At 42.3% G+C, this 18,322-nt stretch overlaps 1 protein-coding gene and 1 long non-coding RNA gene across 2 annotated transcripts in view; both read left to right on the top strand.

Moving 5' to 3' along the window:
* PCP4 (Purkinje cell protein 4) overlaps nt 1-18,322 on the top strand; it is a 75,872-nt gene that overhangs the window by 41,883 nt on the left and 15,667 nt on the right. The window lies entirely within an intron of this gene.
* Nucleotides 857-16,995, top strand: LOC120378785. The gene is made up of 4 exons (XR_005587518.1): nt 857-978; nt 1,191-1,663; nt 2,778-2,860; nt 16,434-16,995. It is a non-coding gene; the product is annotated as an uncharacterized LOC120378785 (long non-coding RNA).

The raw sequence follows: 18,322 nt of genomic DNA, 5'->3' as shown, positions 1-18,322 counted from the left end.
TTTCTCAAATACTCATTTGATGTATGGTCTCTGCTTCAGAGTGTGTCCATAGAGATGCTAGTGGAACTGTGGTCTGGATCTCATAGTCCCCAAGGGTTACGATATGCCATGGCCACAACTGAACTTTTGCTTAAAGAATTCAGGCTATGGGCTATTTTGCATTCCATCACTTCTGTTTCAGTCTTTATCTATATTTCTTCTTTCATATTTGAAACAACACAATTTGAACTCCCTGAAATATGAATGCTTATATGCCATATTTTACAACACATGCGAAGAAGTCATCATGCTGTGCTTCTCATCATTGTGTGAATTATTAATAGGCATGGAGATATCCATCATAACTCTCCAACCAGCTATTCCCATGCACTGTAGTCAGCACTCCATTCTGTAATGGCTTTGTTCAAACAAGGACTTAGGGAGAGCTTGAGAACTAGGGACAACTACAGAATTGCTGTGTCGAGAAGACTAATCAATCATGTTTGCATTCACTTGTGTGCAATTCAGAGCACAATGGCACCAGAATCCTTGGCTGGGGCCCGTAGTTATTAATGGGGTAAATACTTGTGTTTAGGAACTCAGAATTCACTTCCCACTAACATTTTCCAATACACACTCAACATTTATTATTTCTGGGTGCAGTCCTGCAAGTAACCTTGTTATTTGTGGAAAATGAACTCAAAAGGGAAGGGAACACCTCTGAAGCTAATTTGCTTACATATTCAAATTGAATATTCATGGAATATGTTTTGTAGTATTTGCTTAGCTATAGATGTCATGTCCTTTTGTCACAAGGGAGGTTTGTGACTGAGCTATCACACTGCATTATATACTACAGCATTGTTTATTTTGACCTTCTCTCTCATGCTGCTCATGTGAAAAATGGTCTGGCAGGCATTTGCTGAATCAATGTAAAACATTCTTTCCAGACTGAGGCTATCTCTGGCATTTTACCCCATGGCACCAGTTACAAGTTAGGTAAGGTGGCAGTGTCTGAAACTAATTAATATTGAGCTTCCTGGGTTTTAGGTAGAGTGGCAGGGGGAAGTGACCATGCAGTACACATGTCCTCAACTGTTTTCATCATTGTATTTTACTAGTGTCCTCTCCTTAGAAGTGATGTTTTCCAGAATGTGATGTCCAAATCAGTAACACATATCTTCCTCCTCCTTTCCACTTCTGATCCACAGATTCCAGCAGTCAAACTCTGCACCACCTTATACCCTTTAAAGCCCAGCTGATGTCAATCGGGACACATGACGTGTCAGTCAGCACAGAATTTGGCCTCGTGTCCAAGCCTCACCTCTTAAAGTTGCAAAAATACCCTCTCAAGAACATCCATAGGCACATGGACATCAATTACAATTATACAACACCTTAACTAAGTGTGCATAAAAAAGTATCTAAATCCCTGCCATAGTTAACTTAACCATACATTACGTATATAATTCCTAACAGTCGCACGCTGAGAGTACAGGTGGGCCCTGCACCATGCTCTAATGGTCAACAAACTCAGTCTCTTTCAGACCAATGTGGGAAGCAAATTCCAAAGTTGAGGGCCCTATACTGAGCCACCAGCCATTCATATCTAGGGACCATAGAAACAACACTCCAGGTGACTTATCTGCTGAGACAGCATTTAGGAGGAGAGCCAGTCATGCAGGTAACCAGGTGCTAAACCAAACAGGTCTTTATAGATTTATGTCCTCCCCATGACTGTTACTCCTTTAGTCATCAGATCTGATCCCCCAACTAGATGTTCAGTATCTCGCACTGTCTTCCTCCTTCCTATCTCCTCACCTCAGCCAGCATATCTTAGATATAGCCAATCTTGTCCTTTATATTAGCACTCTTAGGCTGTTCTCACATCTTCCATGTGTGACGGAGTTACAAATGAATTACATTTCCTCTCCTAGGTGAGTTTCCACTTCTGAGGTGCAAGGCTAGGTACAGTTTCTGATCAGAAGAGCACTGCGTGCTTAGTTACCTAGAGAGAAAAATCAGCAGTCAAGAATCTTCTCCAAAACTTTCAAACCAAAAACAATTGCTTATATATGGTTTATTTAGTGTTAACACAACTTTTGCTGTGTGCATTAAATACAATCCACACCTTCTGAAATTACACACACATACACAAAATGATGATGTGGTTTTTTTGGAGAGGACTGTCTGAGGGAATATTAAGAAAAAATATGAAAAAATCTATGATTTAAAAAATTGATATAGCATCTGGGAGAGAAGATACTGCTCTTGTTTCTTTCTTCTTTGACATGTTTAGTATCATTTTGCTTTTTATTGCTACATTGCAGCTGAATATTTCATCAAATAATAAAGAGAACTCTCAATTCCACATGTTTTCTTAACCAGTACCTTATTAAAAGTTGCATCAAGTAAATCAGCACAGCAGTGACTGTATAGTCTGGTCAGTGTTCTCTCTCTGCACAGGAAGTTATCAGTTCTTGTATCATTTATCATGGATTGCAGTGACTCCACCAAATAAATACACCCCCTAATACAAAGAATACAGCATTGTATATAAAGTGTGTGTGTGTTTATCTGATGTGACTTTTAATGACACTGTTTAAAAAAAAAACCCAAACCCAACACATTGGAACAGAAAGATTCCTTTTTCATTTGATGAAATGTTCCCAGACAAGCACACCAAACTCAGAAGTCCCCAAGGGAATAAAAAACACACAAGAACTACTTTAACTCCCCAAACTCTACCTGAAATTTTAAACCTTTTAAAAGAAATTTCTACCATTCTTCCTTTAAAGGCCCCCTCAGCAGAAAGCCAGCTAGCTGGAACATATGGGACAGAAAAAAATCCTCACGTCTGATGCTCCTGCAGCAAATCTGTGTAGGTACTTATATGGCCCTCAACATCATAGTGTCTGAGTGCCTTCCAAGTGTTTAAAAATAGAGATAACAATAACTGTCTCTCTTTTTTCCAGACTGCAGGAGCAATAGCTTGATTAGTTTATACAGATTTTTGTGTTTGTTTCCTTATGCTTGTGTGTATGGTTGTATTTGGAAGAGATCTAAAATGGGGCACAGAGGAGAAGATAAGTCCACATTTTCAAAAAAATTAGCCACACTTTTGGGAGCTCACTACCAAAGGCATGCGTGCAAGTTGGAGATTTGAATGCATACATACCTATGTGAATGTGAATCTGTAAATGCTTACTGGCCATTGCATGCTTGCAAGTCAGGCACACGCAAAAGTTCAAGCCCGTTTCTGAAAATGAGGGTCATAAGGAGCACTTTTCATGGGAAATCCTGGCTCAGGTCCCTGCACCATTGTTACGGAGTGAGAAAATCAGAACTGCAGTGGCTCTACAGCACACAGGTGGGAGGCAGCCTATAGAAAAATAGAAGATAGCTTCATTAATTATTATTACTTATGAATGTACTATGGAAGTGTCTAGTGCAACTGAGCCCCATTGTGCTAGATGGTGTACCTACACAGAGTAAAAGAGTCCCTGCCACCCCTTCCCCCAAATAGAGAAGACAGGCAAAGGATAGGTGGAGAAACAGAGGTCAAGTCACTTGCCCAAAGTCACACAGCCAGGGCCGGCTCCAGACCCCAGCATGCCAAGCGCGCGCTTGGGGCGACATTTTGCCGGGAGGGCGGCAGGCGGCTCCGGCGGATCTTCCGCAGTCATGCCTGAGGGAGGTCCACTGGTCCCGCGTCTCCGGTGGACCCTCCACAGGCACGTCTGCAGGAGGTCCCCCAGAGCCGCGGGACCGGCGACCGCCAGCGCGCCCCCCCGCGGTGTGCCGCCGTGCTTGGGGCTGCCAAATTCCTAGAGCCGCCCCTGCACACAGCAGGTCAGCATAGAGCCAAGAATAGAATCCAGGTCACCCGACTTCCAGTTGAGTGCCTTAGCCATTAGACCGCACTGCTTCTCAAGTACTGTCTTTTCTCACACACCCTTGTATTTCAGAAATTAGAGCAGAAAGTGCCTCTCTCTCAATCTCTCCTCTGTCACACTCTGGTTTTGCATTCTGCTCTTTGCCTCAGCTTTCCACACTAATTCATGGTGACTGAATCTGTTCTGGGTAAGAGGCTGTCTTAGTTCATTTGTACTTTTAATTATTTCAGTCACTTAGGCCCAGATTGTAAAGGTATTTAGGCATTGCTAGTCACACCATTGCAGTGCCTAACTGACTTAAGAACCTAAGTCCCATTGCCTTTCAGTGAGACTTAGACATGTAAGTGCCTAAATCATGTTGAAAATGAGACTTAGGCTGCTAAATCAGTTGGGCATTGAAATATTAAAAATCTGGGCCTTAGAGCCCAGAATGGGCATTTTTTTTATAGTAGTTATACATTGAAATAAAGGAAACTTTGGACATGTCCCAATTTTTTGCTGCTTAGCTCACTCAGAAATGTGTTTAAGTGCCTGTCAAATGTTAGTGAGTAAGGGCGTAACTGAAATCATGCCCTTGACAAGTACCATATTTCTTTTTGAAGTCAACTTATAATTATCAGTGTGCTGCTTCACCACATACCAGAAGCAATGAGACCGCTTCCTGTGATTGGCACATACCTGACACCTACTGACTTGCTCCTTTCAAATGACAGAGGTAACATTTAAAAACCTTCCTACCACACACACTGTTGGGATTCTGTCTTGCTGCTGACATGGGAGTATGAACCAACTTCATCCATAGTAGAAACCCAGTGAAGTCAATGGCATTCCATCAGAGATGAATTTGGCCCAGTATCTTTAGGGACTCTATGGGAGTTTATATGCAGAATCAGGGGCAGATTCATAGCTGGTGTAAATCAACCTAGTTCTATTGAAGTCAATGGAACTAAGCTGATTTACACTAGCACATGATGTCATTCTTAGGGTTCAAAACCTCTAACGGCATACATTTAAAAAGCCTAATAAAAGTGGAGCAGCCCAGCAATTTACTTTCTAATTTAGTGGAAGTGAAAAATGAGGAAGGAAAGAAATCAGTACACAACACTAGTTACCAGTACATTCTAAAGCAGCAACATCACTTTTATTTTGACTACATGAACTAATTCATAGAACTACTCTTTCCCCATAGAAGACTTGTTTTTGGAAATGAAAAATGCCTCCCCATTTATATAGTTCTTCTGCTAATAATTTGATAATCTATTAATCATCTTCCAAAGGTTTTTATGATTCTAATATATTGCGTATTGCTGGCATAATGCATTTAGCCTGATGCTCTACAATCATTATGTAATTTGGAATAATTGGAAGTCCCTGCTCAAGGGAGTGCCAGCATTTCAAATGGCATAAGTGCTACAGGTTAGGATTGAAATCAAGGCTATTCCCAGTTGAACTGGTGTCCTGGACAGAGAAGAGATTTAGTGTTCCAATCCATCCCAGGTTGGGTCCCGTCTTCTATTATTCTCTTGACTCAGTGACCCTCCAGCTACTTACCTGTGGTTTTTTTTACCTTCTCTCTCCCCCTCTCAGTCATTGAGTGATCATGTTTAGTTCCAGATGTACCCCCAAATCCTTCCCAATGTTTACCATCTTGCTTTAGAGGAGGTACTGGAGTAACCAGCACAAAAGATACTAAGTTTGCATGTGAGTCCCAAAGCCAATAGTTGCACTCAGCTAAGTGGAAAACTGCATTTTTCCAGCTGCTGACATAAGTTCAGAGGGCAGCTCAGCGTGTGTTTAGCACCCCTTTATGTTAATCCCGAATTGCACTGCATGGGAAACAGAGAAGCCTTAGTGAGGCTGCTACAGCCCTTGCCCTGGTGCAAGTGGGCAGAGCCTTGGCTGCATCACCCCCCTCACCACGCTGACTAGCACAGCTACTCAGAGTCACTTGGCTGCATCACCCCCCTCACCACGCTGACTAGCACAGCTACTCAGAGTCACTAGCTGTCCAGGGGCAGGGCAACCATGGATTGTCCTTTGCTCGGTGCTCATGGCAAAACCATGACTGAGTCCATTATAATGCATGTGAATCCTTGTATACAAAAGTAGAAAAAGGCGAACTAAAGGGTTGTGACTTAAGCTGTAATGTAGGAGAACAGAAGGCTGCCAGAAGGAGTAGGCTGGAAGATGCTGGGAGTATGTGTGTGTGGTTGAAGGAGAATGGGCAAGCACAAGCTGGAAGACATCATGCCAAGGGATTGCTGCCAGTGGTTGGCGGATTCACAGGCTTAGAGAGCCAGCCGAAGGGAGGGCTGGCCAGAGTGAGCTTGAGCCCCATGTATTGCTGCAGCTGAAGGACTGAAGTGGGACAGAGAAGGTAGTTAGAAGGTGGCATCAGCATGGCAGTGAGAAGAGTGGCTTTCCTTAATGGATGTGACACCTTGCACAGTGGCCTACCCATAATACTGCCTTTCACATGCAGTGGGAAGTTTGTACAGGAAAAATTTGTTCCTATACTATGATGGTCTCTGTCCAATATATTTATTTCTTCATTTTCATAAGCACTAAATTACTCACCATCACCACCCCAGTGCTATTATTATTGTTGTTGTTAATTTAACAAAGTAAGCTTACTATTTCTGGCCCTGATCCTGCACACACACAATGCACACGAATAACTTTCCACATGTGAGTAATTCCACTGAACTCATGGGTCCACTTGTGTGTAAACGTTTGCAGGACTGGGGCTGGTGCTCAACACGATGCAATACGAAAAGGTTCTGAGTCTATTAGCTTTTGTACATTATTTCCAATTTTATTTCACTTGCGTCAGAGTTTAGAGCAATGGGGTTGGAGTAGGAAGGACTGTGGAAACAACATGGTTTTGAAGTACAATTTTAAAAAGAGGAGGAAACTTGACTACCTACAGAGTCAGGGAGGACACTGCAGGTGTAAGCAGCACCATGAGAGAGGGAACAGAGCTGCTTGTGTGAGGAGATAGCTGGCATACTAAAGTGTGGAACTGGCAGATCAGAACTTCCAGCAATTGTGTGCAATGATACTAATATTATTTAATAGTAATAATTAATAATAAATTAGATACTTGAGTTCTGTTTCTGCACTTTGAATTCCATCAGCATTATATTTGTCTTAATAATCCATATGGTCCCATAGATTACTGATCCGCTCTGCATATGGAAACTATTAATTCTTGATTAGTTATTAGTGAAACAACTGATACTTCCCAGTAGACAATTGAGAAAACCCTTTATTAGTAACACAGTAAGTATAGGGCAATATAAATAAATAGCCCTGTTTGAATTTCAAGCATATTAAAAGCTGGGCTCATATCCAGGGACACAATGTGTTTATACATGATTTTGGAATTTATTCCTTATCTATTCTAGTCAGTCCCAAAGCAATTAAGGTTCTAATCTAAATTAAAGATCTCAAATTGCTATCCAGTTAATGGTAGAGTGTTAGCCTTTATAATCACAAATGGACAATTTCTTCCAAATAGTTTCTACTTTCACAAATCTCCCCCTAACCCTCATATCTGAGAATGTATTGGAACAAGAGCATCTCTCTCTCTCTCACACAAAATCTAAGTCAGAGACTCTTTCACCTGCACATCTTCAGTTATACTGTACATTAATGGTGCGTTAACTTCCTAAGCATCATGACCTTTGTCTTTTGTAGTGTGAAGCTCAGGCTAGCTTTGCTTTGTTACAATAGTTCTTGATGGGATTTCTCTGAGTAAAAGATCATCATTGCTCCTGTACAGTAATTCCTCACTTAATGTTGTAGTTATGTTCCTAAAAAATGCAACTTTAAGTGAAACGATGTTAAGTGAATCCAATTTCCGTATAAGAATTAATGTAAATGGGAGGCGGGGGGTTAGGTTCCAGGGCAGCTTCCCATACTCTGCAAGCACCAGGGGCAGAGGGCTTGACCCTCAGCCCACCCACTCCATCCCTTCCCCCAAGCCCCCACCCTTGACCCGCCTCTTCCCCCTCCCCGTCCTCCTCCCCCTTTACTTCCCATGCTGCGTCCTTGCTCCCTTCCCTCCTTTCTAAATGTCGCAAGCCAGCTGATTGCCGCATTCAGGAGGCAGGGGACGGAGGGGGAGCCTGCGCGCTGAGTCCTCGCTCCTCCCCCCTCCCTCCTACCTCCAAAACGCCGCAAGCCAGCTGATTGCCTCTGGCGGGAGGGAGTGGGGGAGGCTCGCCGAGTCCTCGCGCCTTCCCCCTGCCCAGGGCAATCAGCTGGCTTGCGGCGTTTGGGAGGCAGGGGAGGGAGGGTGAGCCTGCGCACCCAGTCCTCACTCCTCCCCCCTCCCTCCTTTCTCCAAAACGCGCAAGCCAGGCAGGAGGCGGGGAGAGGAGGGGAAAGGTGCTGATCTGTGGGGGTCTGCCGGCAGGTGGGAGATGCTTGGGGGGGGGCATAGGGAGGCTGCCAGCTGTGGAGAAAGCAGGCAGCCAAACAACGTAAGAGTGGAGCATTACACAACTTTAAATGAGTATGTTCCCTCATTGATCAGCAACATAACAACGAAACAACATTAAGCCCAATGACTTTAAGTGAGGAATTACTGTACTTGGGAAATATTTTCTACAAAGAAGCTGTGATTCACTGTATATTCAAACCATATTAATTCATTATAATCTTATCTTGCTAGGCACAAAATAATTTCATTTTTATAAGAGTAACTGTACGCTGATATTTTACTTGCAAGTTTTTTCATACTGCGCTGTAATTTACACATATCAGTGTTTCATTTAGTTGTTATAAATATTTACATGGCACCGTAGTATCTGCATACACTGTGTGTGGCTTGGTTAAAAGCAAAAACCATTCTTCTATGTATAACATGAGAAGCTACCACTCCTTGACCCAGCTCAGCAACAAAATTTTGAATTGGAAGACACTGCCACTAGACCAAACAACAGAGGAAATGGAACTAGTACTTATCAATAAGCCCAGAGAAAGAGGTGTGGCTTATAATGCTTTGTGAAGGTGATCAGGTGGAACTTGGGGAATCTCTGACAGTGACAAATACAAGGTGGCGTTAAGCTACCTCTGCTATCTTTTGATCCTGGCTAATTTCTATTGGATGGACTCCCAGTACAAATCTGAACAGTCAGAAAAATAAGTTAACTTACACTGGTTGCTTATGTCCCCAAGGTTCCACTATAGCAGCCAAGGATGGCCAGATCCCAATGTCCTGGCCACACCTGTTTTCCTTGAACTTCCCCTGGTGCCTGTGACAGGCAGAGAGTGTGGAGTAGGAGCTGCAGGAGGAATCACATGTGACTGGGGAAGCCCGCTTTAGGGCTACCTCAGCTGGAACATCCTGGAAGGTCAGGGCTTCTGCCTCCAGTTTCCTTCAGCTTTTTTTTTCTTTTTTTTTTGAGTCATTAGCTGAAACCTCCCATACAAGCACAGGATATGTGGCAGGTCAGAAATGGGGAGATGATCTCTGAGCAAGGTGGAGTCCAGGTCTTTCTAGGTTTTGAGGTAGCCAGGACATTGCATATCAGCCAGAAGACTACTTACTAGTAGCTACTGCACAGCACTGGAGTCATATACATTCACCAGGCTACTTTGCTTAGAAAGCAGGCAGGTATTTTTCGCAAGGTGAAATTTCTGGGAGACCTTTGCAATTAGTCGACTAGTAACAAAAGCACGGAGGGCCATAGCAAGGTCTGCCTCAGAGAGGAAAGGTCAGTCTCCTGCCCCGCAGAAGATGGAAACAGGTGTTTCTGGCCTCAGTGTGACCCTAAGAGCATTCCAGTGGCAGAGGCCAAGAAGGGGCTCACGGCACCAGGTATCAAAGTAGTAGCCCTGTTAGTCTGTATCTGCAAAAAGAACAGGAGTATTTGTGGCACCTTAGGGACTAACACATTTATGTGGGCATAAGCTTTCGTGGGCTACATCAGGTAGTGAGTTTCAGTTGGCAAGACCAATTCAGTGTGTACCTGGACTGCTTCCAGGGCTCTACTACCTAATCCAGTTGGGGTGATTTCAGAGTTCCTTTGAGTGGGCTGCCGCTCTCTCTGTGGCTTCAACCTAAGTTGTCTAGTTCTGCCACTGCTCCACATCACTGCCACTGCTCTGAGCCACCTATCATTTTGAAACTATGCCACTGTGCACTGGCCATCACCTTGGAGCTGCCACCAGTCTGCAGTGTCCACTGTTTAACAATCCCAGCCAAGTTCTCAGATAGGGATCAGTAGTGTCTAAGACCATTAACAAAGTGCTTAGCAGCTGGGAGGCAGCTCTAGCAGAAGCCAAGAAAGTTTTCTCTCTTTCACGCTCCTTTATTCAGTGTGGCTTTATCCTCCTCCGGTGGTGATCCAGGTAGAGGATGACAACCTACTATTGCTTTCAGTCACTCTGTGAGCTCAAATGACAGAGTTCAGGGTGGTGGATCCAAATGTTCCAACTTTGCTTACGATCTGGATGGATGTCAAAATGGTTCCACCTGATAGAATTTCTGTTTGATTTAAAAAAAACCTAGGAAATAGCACACGTGTGCACACACACACAAATTTTATTAAAAGAACATTAAGGTTGCCATGTAAAAAGTTAGGAAAAGCCAGAATTAAGGTTGCCCATGCAACCCTAATTCAGCCCCCTTATATATATGCATCATGATACAGTCTTTAATTAAATGATCACATACTATTTTTCCACAGTTCCCCTGCCTCATTCATCTCAGGGGATGAATCAGGGTCATACAATGGGGGTGGCTGCCTTATTTATTATATAAGTTGGAAGATTTTTAGTGAATGAGGTAGGGCACTGCATGAAGAGAAAGAGGGTCTCATTGCTAAGACAGTTCACTGTTGCCCTGGAGATCTGGAATTTACTCTCTTACTCTGCCACAGAGTTCCTGTGTGATACCAGGTAGTCACTAAGTGTCTGTTCCTCATTTTCTGAGGGCCTGACTAGAAATCCTGGGGTCTGGCTTGAAGAAGTTCTTAGTACTCACAACTGCAACTGAAGTTAATAGGAGCTGTGCTTTGCACATATGTAATGCTAAGAACACTAAAAAAAAATTACGCCCTAAGAGTCTCAGACTGGGCATCCAAAATTAGCAGCACCTTTGACTGTGCCTTAGCTCCCTATCTGTAAAATGGGGATAACACCATCCCCTCACCTTACCCAACTTTTGCGAAGATTAATTAAACACTCATTAATTAAACAGACTATATGATGAGTGCCACAGAAAAGCCCAGGACGAAATTAATACTTCTGTCTTCAGAGCAGGGTTTGAATTCTGTGCAGTAAATAAGGCCTGGAGACACACATTGAACAATGAAGCTAAAACAAAATATTAAACACTTGTTCATTAACTGAGCATCATGCATCCTGTCCACTGTAGGAGACAGAGGTTCTGGGAAGAATAGTTTATGATCACATGATTAAAGATAACCGTAACGCACATGCACAACAGAGCTGAATTAAGGTTGCCCAGGCATCCTTAATTCTGGTATTTTTTAACTTATGAGTACTTAACTTTGCCACCTTAATAGTCTTAACTTTTGTTTTGATGTATTTACTCACCATACACTCACACAAACACCACTTAGTTGAGGGAAAAGCCTTTATTTCTTGGATTCAATTAGGCTCCTACTGAGTTTAATATATTTCTAATTGTGATTGCAAGTTGTTTGTTAAATCAATGCCCACTCTTCCCTAATAAAATAGATTTTAAATTGCAGTTTTGAAAAAAAAGGCACCAAGTCAAAACTAAGTGAAAACAAATAGACAAAAACTCACAACCACCACAATCTTCTTTGTTTTCCTATCCCCTTCACACTGGAAACGTTTCCATTTTCCTAATTGCAAAGGTTTTAATTGAAAAATAGACCATTTTTTTCACCTTTTGAATAGCACAGAAATATTGTGAATCCACAAGAATCTAAAATAGTGGACATTTTTTTTCTAAGAAATACCTTTCTGGGCATTACCATTCTAGTACTTCATAGCATTTCTCTGCCTGAAGGTTATTTTTTTGAGGTTCAAGCAAAATCCATCCTCCTTTTTTGAGATATGGAATACATTTTTCCATTATAAACTAATAAAAGCCATAAGGCCACTTCTGGTCATGCTCAGTGGGCATTTGCTAAACTTTCAGCAAAGTTTAACAAAGTCCTTCCGCCTTTGTGACATCACTGCATATTCTCCTTTCTGGTGCCTGGGCAAGGCGTAAGGGGTTGCAGCTAAAAGCTAATCGGGGACATACTCCATAAAGCAGGTGATCATGGTATCACTCTTAAAGTTCTGGTACTACAGTTTATTTGCCTGTATATAGTGTAAGGGTAGATTGTGTCTTGAAGGTAGACCCTCCACTGGGGCAGTTTGGAATCTCTCCAGCCAAAGGGGAACACAGGAAGGCATTGTATTTTGAACAATCACAATCCTTCCCTAAGTCCCTGGGGCACCATACTTTCTTCTCAAAAACCTCAAGTTCAAAATAAGATGTTGGTTCAATGCCCCCTATGTAAAAGAAAAGTTGAAATTCTATTTTTCATTAGATGGAAAAAAGAAATGATTGAAGAAAGCTCTGTCTAGTGCCTTTGGTGCCTGACCTTGCTCATTAGTCTCTCTTGCTTAAAAAAAAGGCTCGGAAAATTGCATTACCCTATACCATCAACCCTCACTCAATACAGACACAAAAGGCCAGAGAGAGAAATCCCACAGAGCTCTAGTATTGACTTGTTAGGATTCCAGGCGTCTGCCAGCAATGTAGTAACTCTCTATAAGTAATGAACAAACGTCTGAGAAGGACACCGTGCCCTTTTTGATTCATGTTCTAGTCTTTTAGAGAATCTATTAATTGTCATTGTTTTTCCCCTGCACTTACACAATAAATTTTCCAGTGTGCCAATAGGTGTTCTCTGCTACTTCTATGGGGGAAATTTAACTTTTGCCCAGGTGGATTCTTTGTAAAGCAGGTTCCTCAAGATCCCAGTTGGAAATGCATGTATTAGAGCTCAGACTGGGCAGAAATACATTTTAATCTTCTTAAGAACTCCTAATGTTTGTGTTTTATGTGGAGGAGTAACACTTTTCACATTCTTTCTCGTGGCCACTAATAATCCTTTCTTTTGAGTGAATTTCGAGTGTCAAAAATGTGTCATGTAACATTTGTGTAAGTTTACCAACAGTTAACACTGAATCAATGATTTGCCTATTCTGGGCTTTTAAAAGCTAAGATAAATATTTATACCATTTTCATGTGAAACTTGTATAGCGAATATCAAGCAATGTTCCATGCATAACTCAGTGGGTACCCATGCACGGCAGGGAGGATGGCTGAGTCCCAGTAGGGAGGGGCAGAAGATTCCCTACTTGGACAGCAGTGCTTGGAGGCACATGGGCAATATGGGGACTTATCTAAAGGCCACATGAGGCTCTTGATTCAATAGGCATTGAATCAGGCCCATGGTGAGAAGCAGCCTTTGCTGTACCTTTAAAAAGGCAGAGGCGCCAACTTTGAGTTCTCGGGGGGTGCTCAACCGCCACTCTGCCCAGGTCCCGCCCCCCCACCCCTTCCTCCAAGCTCCCACCCCCCCTCTTCCCGCCCCCACTCCTCCCTTCCCCCCACTTCTTCTTGCGCCCGCTCCTCCTCCTCTCCCCCAGTGCCTCCTGCACACTGCTGAACAGCTGATCACCGGCAAGCAGGAGGCACTGGAGGGAGGGGGAGGAGCTGATCGGTGGGGCTGCTGAGCACCCACTATCTTTTTTCCACGGGTGCTCCAGCTCCAGAGCACCCATGGAGTTGGCGCCTATGTAGAAAGGGCTAGCCAGCATCCCCCTGCCCAGCAGGTCCATTCTAGTGAGCAAATAGGCTGTGCTGTGGTCCCACTAGACACACCCACTCAGTCCCCTCTGTCTTGCTGTCTTCAGACCTGCAGCCAGTCATGGCTGCCTTTCCCATATGTGTGCTAGACATAAGAAAATTCCCCCAGAGTCCTCTCCACCCTACAGCACATGAGCATAAGAGAAGCCATAATTTGGCCTAATGTTAGCATAATAGTACAGCAGATTTTGTGTTCACCACAGGCAGTCAATTCCATGATTGTTTCCACAACAAGTGTCACTTGGGTCCTTGTTTACATGAAGTATTTTCTCTTAATCACTGTGCCATTAACTTTAATCCCCTATTACAGAAGCATGAGAAACATTGCCAGGTTAACTTCAAAATTGTCAGCATAATTTTGGTTAAGGAAATACTCAACCTATGTCCTATCAGCAGGTTTAACATTTCATATCCTTGATCTAAATTGAAAGGAGAATAAAAGGCGCTGATGTATTTGACTGCTCAACTGCAAAAAAGGCAGCAAAACATGCTGACCAATCAGTTAGTGTGAAAGAACTTGGTAAAAAGTCACCCCCCTAATCGACCCCCTTACTGTCAATATGCTGAGCTATCCTTTCACCACAAGCATTAGGTTTGAAGCACATGGTTGGGATAACGTGAGGAAGCATGAACTACCTTTGTCTCTTTTAAATCTGTCCCTTTCTGGGGCAGGTAAAGGGTTTGAGATTTTAATGCAGTAAATATAGAACCTTTTGTGAGTATTAAATGATAATTTTTAACGTGAAGGATATTCAGATTAAAAAGAATAAACATTTCCTCTGCAGGTAATTTTGTCCTTAACTTCCATGGAATCCACTTACGATACTCTCTAGCTATGTGCTTCCTTCTCATCTTCTTTTAGTACTACATTGAGAAAGGGGCCAAGATAAAGCGGATTCATCTGTTTAAATAATGGGCAAGACAAAAGAAAAACACAGGAAATTATCTAGAACTTTCCCAAGATACAGGCAGAAGTTGTTTTGCTCTAGGGAAGAAGACTCTATGGGGTACCAGTTTCCAAGGGAGTTAAAGGAACTAGTAACCGGTATCCTCCATTTAGTGAATGCCATTTTTACGGTAGGCGATTTAAATAAACTTCTTAAAAGGGGTCAGTTTATATGCTCATTCACGGAGTACCCCTTGTTCATTTCAAATCAACCAATGTGTATTATTCCACAGTCTTTGCCCAGGCTGCGACCAAATCACCTTGGTGCTGATTTGGCATTCTTTGGGCAAAATGGGAGCCTGGGATACAATAACACTGATTTTACTAGTAATCATCATCACATCGCTGCCAATCCAGTCGAGTCCATATTTCCTGGGTTCAGTTGGCAGGACATGGTGGGCTGCAGGGGGAAATGGCCAGACCTTCTTCTGCTAGTTTCTCTCCAGAAAAATAATTCCTGGAGCACTGGCTCCTCTAGGCTGGTGCTGTGCCATGACAACTTTGTGACATCAGCAACATGCTGCAGTGCCTGAGGTCACTGACATCAAACTTTTAGTGTTTAGATTTAAAATCAGCAATGGTAATTTGTGATGACTTATATTTCCCCCCTCACTTTTATTCTTAATCTGCCCAATAAAAGAAATACCCTTATATAATCTTATTTGGGAGCCATTCCTTGATATATCATAAAATGTAGAGGTTATGAAATAACTCCCTGCAACAATTACTTTGTTATAAATGACAAATCCCAGAGGTGTTGTGCCTTGCACTATTCGCTGATGGACTGTACAATTAATTACATTACAATCAACACACAGTGATAGCCTTTACTCAGAGAAAAATATACCACTGTGACCATTACAAGCTCTAATATATCACAATTACTTAATTTAACTTTTCCTTATAACTTAACTTCTCATTAGCTACTAATAGAATTATCCTGGTGTACAATGGTCTCCTGAAACTGTCCTAATTTGGTAGTTTGAAGATGGAGCAGCATAACATTTTGCTCTTCTCTTTCCTGAAATTTGTTATTTAAAGACGCCCCCTTTGACTCTATGCTGGAGTTTTTCTGAGTCCTCATTTTCCTGATTGACAAGTTTTTTCCTGTAACCCATGTCATCTTTCTTGTCTCTTCTTACTTTTGCAGTGTATGTCACCTTTTCTGCTGCTTTTGTATGGTACTTCATATTCACTTCCATTTCTTTGAGTTTATTCACTACACTATCTTGTGAAAGCCAAAGCAAAAGAGGCATTCTTGGAGAAATGTGGAAGTCATAAAATGAAGGAAGCTATATCAGAGTTGAGGATGAATACTTCTTTTGTGGTGTTGTTCATCAAGGCCTTGGGTGCCATTGATCATTGCAATTAATAATTTGTTTGAAGTCATTTTAATTAAATTTGTTAGATGTCCAGGGTGGCACAATCTTCCAAAGGACTCGATATTCTACTTTTGAGTAAGGACTAAGGTCTTACTTTTAAACTTTCCATTCTGAAAGTATAAGTGCACTTCATAGAAAATTGTAAGCTCTTTGGGGCAAAGACTTATTCTGTGTTTGCATAGCATCTAACGCATTGGGGTCCCAGTTCATGACTAATGCTCCTAGACACTACCACTATAGAAATAATATATTAATCAGTTAAAGAATATGTTCCGTTTCACAATAGATACACAGTGAAGTTAGATAACATACAATACTCTTGCTGGAATGTTGCAACATAACCCTATTTTATTTCTTAGAATTCACAACAATAGCACACAAGACCCCCAAACTAAGAGAAATAAAGCAGACTGCTCCCTAAGACAGAGGAACAACTCAACCCACCTTACTGTCTGTACCATGATCAATGGAACTGGAGTCAGAAAGCCCATGTTTCGTGGAGGGACTGCTATTGATCGGATATCAGGAAGGAACACAGGGAGTTAGGCTGGACTCAGGCACATGGACAGAGCAGAGCACAAATGTTCATGAGGTTCCACTTGTTCAACTTGCACATGTTATCCTCATTGTAGGGAAAGGCAGCAATGATACAGAAGCTGAACAAGACCATGACAGAAGACTATAAACTTTTCTACAGTGATATGGGGAAAAGAGCATAAAACTTAGCCTAGAAAATAATGCAACTTGAACAGCGAAGGTGAATATATTGGATGCTTGCTCACAGCGGAGGGCCTGAAAGCAGATCCCAACAAGATCAAAGCAGTCAGAAACATGCCAGCTCCAGTGGATGTTTATGGTCGCTCCAGTCTGTAGACCGGAGCAACCATAAACAACCGCATTACAAATAAAATCATTCCACTTTGTGCCCAATATATGACATTGACATTTTGTGTGGAAAGTCTCCAGCTTTGCCCAGTGTGAGTGGCATAGTGTCCACTATGGGCACTACTGGGGGTCTGGGTGTCACTAATTTGTTTTTAGTGTTTATGTAAAAATATTTGTAAAATTAGGAAACATGAATCTTGATCAATGGAACTGAAGCCAGAGAACCAATGTTCCCTGGAGGTACTTCTTGATGGGACGCCAGGAAAACTAGAACATTGGGAGTTAGGCTGGAAGACACTCAGTGACATGTACAGACCAGTGCTCTTGTTCAACTTAATCTCCATTCAGCCTCACTCTTTGCTAATGAAACATTGTAGGCTGGCTTTCTGCAGGCAGACTGTTGCTCGGCCCAGACTGCATACATCCCTACAGACCCCTTTAGCATGCATAAAGGATTATGAAACCTCTTGCATTTAAAGTGATAGCTTGTAATTTTCATGCAGTTTACAATACACCAGAGTAGAGTGAGAGGGAGGTTCACTTCACACATTACTGAAATGCAGCCAGTTCTATGGTGGAACAGTGTAGCTGTTCATTTATACACAGCAATACTGTACAACAGCTTCGGCAGAAAGTATAATACAGGGAATTTAATAAGGCAGCATGAAAATTCCTAGTTTAAACTTGTCCAGTACATTGGGCTAATGCTCATATTCCTGCAAAGAGTCTCACAGGACCTTGAGCTGATTCAAAGTGGTCAGGAGAACCTTGGTTTTTCATATCATCATAAGTATAACACTTTCAACAGCATAGTACCTGCTGGTCAGGAATTGGTTCAGTAGTGATTCAGAAGGAAGAGGGAATGCTGTCACATGACCATCCACACCACTTCCTGGGGGAGGGATAGCTCAGTGGTTTGAGCATTGGCCTGCTAAACCCACAGTTGTGAGTTCAACCCTTGAAGGGGCCACTTAGGGATCTAGGGTGAAAATCAGTACATGGTCCTGCTAGTGAAGGCAGGGGGCTAGACTCAATGACCTTTCAAGGTCCCTTCCAGTTCTAGGAGATTGGTATATCTCCTATTATTATTTATTCCTGTGGCACCCTGAGTTTCCCCTATGTGCTAGCCACTTGAGGACTGATCAGGCACAACCTTAGCTAATAAGATCTGATGAGATTAGAAGCTTGAGGTGGCATGTTCTATCTGGTCATCATTGCATGAAGTAGAATCCCTGTATTGGTATTTTAATTATATAACTTTACACCCACAATCACTCCAAGATCCAAGCTAGCACAATCTCATATTTTTAAGCCTTTTAAAAAGTCTATAATTGGTGTATTAATATAATTATTGCTGAAGAAA

The sequence above is a fragment of the Mauremys reevesii genome, linkage group 1 (assembly GCF_016161935.1).
Source record: "Mauremys reevesii isolate NIE-2019 linkage group 1, ASM1616193v1, whole genome shotgun sequence".
NCBI lineage: Eukaryota > Metazoa > Chordata > Testudines > Geoemydidae > Mauremys > Mauremys reevesii.
This window is presented reverse-complemented; position numbering and strand designations above follow the sequence as displayed.